Raw genomic sequence first — 5336 nt, forward strand, 5'->3', positions numbered from 1 at the left:
TGAAAGTTACTGAGCTGGAATGTGGATATGGCATTCAGTGAATAGATTATCCTTACTACATACGGAAATCACTTGGCACAAACTTGAACATACTCAAGAATTCTAAACTGTTTTGAAGTAAATGCAATGTAACATTAGAACTCACATGTATGTGTTCCATTGTGTGTTTTTCTATTTGTAGGACATCATCATTTCCCAGTGTCAGTTACAGTGCCTTCTTAACAAATCTTTGGAGCATCATTAAGACACACAGTCATCATTCAGTGATTACTTTGATGGACATCTGTGCCACACACACAGTGAAATACAAGTCTGCAACATTTCCTGTTCATTGACCACATTATCCTGCAAGGATGCTTGCAATACAAAATAAGAGATCCTAGTATTCACAGATTTAAGACCAAACCTTCATATTTGCTGAATGAAGTGGCAGGTTAATGTTATTGATGAAATGATTTATGGCTTGGCTTCCTTGAGACATAGGCTGTTAGTGAAAAAGCAATTAAGCAAACAATAAATAAATGAAATATTAATTCCTCCTCTTTTTTCCTGTCTTCTATATTGTATCATAAGCAAAAGTAATATAATAGTGTAGTCACTAATAGGAAACCTTCCAGACTTTCTGTAATTGGATCATTTCTTTTTCTCACAGTAAATAGAAACTCAGAATTGAGTTACAAAATGGGCTAGTTTGTTCCCAGGAATGCATTTTAGTTTTCTTTATTAGAAATCTTAAAACAAAGAGACCAAGGTACATAGTGGGCTATATTGGCTAAACTGGTACTTTTCATTTTTCAGTGTGTAGGCCTATTTTCAGTTCTTTCAACTTTGTATCAAAATAACAAATCTTGTACAGTATAAAGTGGTAGGAACATGTGGAACTCAGGACTTAGTTTCACTCCTAGTAAAACATAACTTAATAAGAACTGAACTTTGTAAGCCTCAATGCTCAAAACAAAAAGAAATCAGGACCAAACAAACCCCTAACCTTTCTTATTTCAGAACATTACTCTCAGAGACTGGTCTGTGAACATTATAAACTGGTGTAACATAATATAGTGTGTTATTTTTTAATGTAAATATGTATTTTGATAAGATCTAATTCTATTAAATGAGTAAATAGTAAAAAAAACCTTATTTTCTATATTTCTCCTTAAAAATTACAACCAATTCATTTTTCCAAAGGAAATGTTCTTTCATAAAATACGTTGAAATATAATTGTCTATGAAATAATATAAAAACCTATTACTTATTTTATTTATATATATTCATATAATTTCATATGAATAATGTCAAATATATTATTTTATATTCATATTATATTTATATTAGTTTGCTATTTTATTAAAATTTTATTTTCAATATAAAGCAAATATAAATACATAAATAACAAATATGGATCACCACATTCTTGGTATAAGTTTTGTATATCAAGAAATGTTTTTCTGTAAGGATTGTAATAGAGGAATGAGTTTGATTGGAATACAGTGTAATGGGAATATAGCTAATGTAACAATGAAATCTTTCCCTTTCCCTTGTATAATAAATATAAGCTAATAAAGATATTATAGAATAAGAACAAGAAATATATGCATAAAAAAGAGTAAATTTATGATATGATTAGAAGATAAGTCACCAGCCAGGCGCTGGTGACTCAGGCCTGTAATCTGAGATCTGAAGATCGCAGTTCAAAACCAGCCCCAGGAAAAAAATCCCTATGGGACTCTTATCTCCAATTAAACACTCAAACACCAGAAGTGCCACCGTGGCTCAAGTGGTAGAGCACAAGCCTTGAGCACAAAGAAACTTAGGGACAGGCCTGAGTTCAAGACCCAGAACCCCCACACACAAAAAGACGAAGTCTAAAATATTACAAAACAGCTTGTTTAAAATGAGAAGTTAAATAGTAGTGGTTGAAAGGGGGCAAGTAAAATTGAACCTGGAATTGCTATGGAATTAACTTGCAAACAATACATAGTAAAAGTACACATATATTTGATCTTAATTAATATCTATCAGTATTAAACTGCATGTGTTGGAAAGAAATCATATTTACAATCAATACAAATTGTGAAAAATTAAAATAAATCTTTATAAAGTATAAATGTTCTATGAATGCACTTTCCAGTTTGTATTATTTACAGATTTTTGTCCTCCCATATATTCATATTTAGCTTTTCATTCTTTCTTCTTTTTCTTAAGCTAAACTTTTAGAATAAAAAAAAAAATCTAGGTTCGATTCATTTCTTACCTCATTCCCTCTTCCAAAAAGACTAGCTGGGTAGTTTTCCCTTCAGTGAAATGGGATGTGTAATTCCTGAGTATCTCAGAGGTTAAATCACCTACGCAAATTCACACAATAGTTAAGGAATCTTGTATCTGACATGATTTACTGACTATAATAAGCAGCATTTCTACAGACCTTAGATTTTAATTTCAAAGAGAAATATTCAAAGAGATGTCATGTACAACTGCACTAAGGATCTCATTTACTTCTTGTAATTTTATTTTATTTCAAGAGGTTCAATTTCAAAAATCCAATTGATTTTAAAGTATTTTTGTACTAGTTAGTATATTAGAAACATTTTTAATTTTCCATATGGGATGTAAGGGAAACAATCCAATATATCTCCATTATATCTGGCTCAGGTATGAATGATTCTGTGTTTACTTTATTTAAATGCTTTAGCATTTTGCGCCATTGTACCTTTAAGCATGTACAATATAAAGTTTCTACAATGATAGTAAAAGTGATTAGTAAGTTTCATTTAGAAAATATCTAACCAGAGTGTAAGAGTAGAGCATATTACTAATTAAATTAGCGTTGTGGCTTTGTGATTTTTCTCTTGTTTGCAAGTAAATAGCGAAAACTTCCTGAGCAAGGACTTAAACTTTTTTTGTCATAAAGAAATTTTCTTTTTTAAATATGGAGTTTTGATATCATACATTGGGAAAAAATGTCATAGATTTATAGACCTTCTTATCCAGCCTGTCAATAATTATGCTTATAGGCAAAACCCTAAAAAATATAAACAGAATTATTATAATTTAATAAATTACTAAGTAAATAACTTTCCTTTTCAATGCATTTCTTTGTTTCCCTGTCCTCTCATTTACTTTTGTTATTTTAATAAGATTACACATACATTAAACATTTAACAATTCCTAAAGTATGCCATTGCCAAAAAAGACAAGGAACTCATAGGAAATGTGTCTTTTCTGTGATGCATTAGGTATGAGAACATTTGCACTTACATGTCAGTTCTCTAAAGGAAGTTAAGAACAACTTTCCTGTCATGTTAAATTTGATTTTTAAAGAAATTTGGCCTAAAGAGACCAACAAAGCATGGCTTCTAGGTGTTCCTGATGAGCAGGCATTCTTCAATTAAGTTTATGGGGATTGTTTTATTTAATTATAAGGACAGCTCACCAGATAAACTCTTCACTGATTGAATTTCTAAACTCCAGTCTACTGAATAAGGCCAAATGAGTCATCACTAAGAACTTCAGTGATTCAGACACCATACCCATATAGCAGGTGCATATTCAAGCCATGTGCTTTTGTATCTTGAACTTCTAAGCACACATCTCTCTCTCTCTCTTCATGTCCTATATTTTCCTGGAGATTACCACCACTTAGTTCTAATCCTATCTCTGATCTATTCATTTATGTTAGCTTGGAAAGTATTCAACATTGTAGATGACTCTTCTCCTTATGAATGAACTGGAAGATATGATTTGAATTTCCTCTAAGTTTTAGTTAATTTAAACTAGCTTTCTTTTATTGTGGAGATTTGATCACACCTGCCAACAAATGTAATGGGTAGATCAGAGTAGAGATTACCCATAAGCAAGCATTACTTTAAGAATGAATATTGTTCATGAAAGTTGTTTTGCTATATGTAAATATGCATACTTATATATAGTTGTCAGTATTGGTCACATTTTAAAAGTTTTGCAAACTTATAGAATTTTAACTATTTTTTGATTGGTTTATGAGTTTTCCAAATGAGAGCTTAATAAATCCCTTTCACTCCCATTACAGAATTTTAATTGAACAATTTCAGTTAAATTTACATTTGAATTTTATTTTAAAACATACCATGGTAGAAAATGCTAAACATTGAAATAAAGTGACTATAGACAGGATCGTTCATGTCTAAGACAGGTATAAAATAGATATATTTGACTACATTCAATCATGAAAAAATGTTTTGAAGGAACTAAACAGTATTTTGCATTAAAATGGTTAGATGCCTTTTCAAGTGCTGATCTGAAAGTCAGTGGATGGTTAAACTTTACTATGGGTTTTGTTACAACCTATTCCTTTCCGAAAGACAAATCTGATCATTGTAGTCTGACATTTGCACATTAAATCAAGATGGTTAATAATTATTGAACTGGGCAGCAATTAATGTAGTCTTCTTAAACCATTTGAAATTTCATTTCTAGTCTATAAAATAAATTTGAGTGGTATTGATGTTTAAAAAATCAATTAGAAGTATTTGCTTTACTATAGACATTTGTATATTCACCTTTTGGATGAATGACCAAGCACAGTATTAGAACTGTTTTAAAATACTCTGTCTCTGAAACAGGCACTGGTGGATCATGCCTGTAATCCTATATATTCAGGAAACTGAGGTCTGGATGATACTTTGAGGTCAGCCTGGGCAGAAAAGGCTGAGTGACTCCATCTCCAAAATAACCCTGAAAGAGCTCAAGTAATTGAGTACCAGTTGACCTCTTCATGTTGTCACATTGGTGAGTAAACCTCCAGCATGTTAAACCCTTAGATCACAAGCAACACCCAAATCATAGTAGGCAGAATTTTATTGTGAAGAAATATAGTGTGAGAATATTCGAGCATGCCATTTTTTCTTTTGTTCCAAATAATGTAACAACTTTGAGTTTTTCTTCAAAAGCAGTCTAATTACCAAATAATAATGAAGATCTTATTTACTGATAACTTACAGATACCATGCTTTTTATTCAAAACATATTCTGATATACTACAATTCAGGAAAACCAGAGTGTTAAATAACCCTTAAGGGTTTTAGTCCAGAAAAGCACTTTACAGATCATCATCAAAATTTTACATTTTTCCAAGTAAAGTAACTGGCAGTAGGGCAAGCTAAGTGACCTTCTCAGAGTCTCACAGGCAATGAGTAAGAGACAGACCATGAATATAGATGACTTAAGGTTCATAACAGTGCTTTCTTACTGCATTAAGGTAGTCGTTATTGACTAAGTGAGCCTTCCTTAAAATGAACATTAGAGTATAAATATTTTAACATCTGTGCAAATCAGATGAAATGGTAGGTTACAGAAGGAC

The sequence above is a fragment of the Dipodomys spectabilis genome, unplaced genomic scaffold (genome assembly GCF_019054845.1).
Source record: "Dipodomys spectabilis isolate Male_0828 unplaced genomic scaffold, ASM1905484v1 ptg000174l, whole genome shotgun sequence".
Lineage (NCBI taxonomy): Eukaryota > Metazoa > Chordata > Mammalia > Rodentia > Heteromyidae > Dipodomys > Dipodomys spectabilis.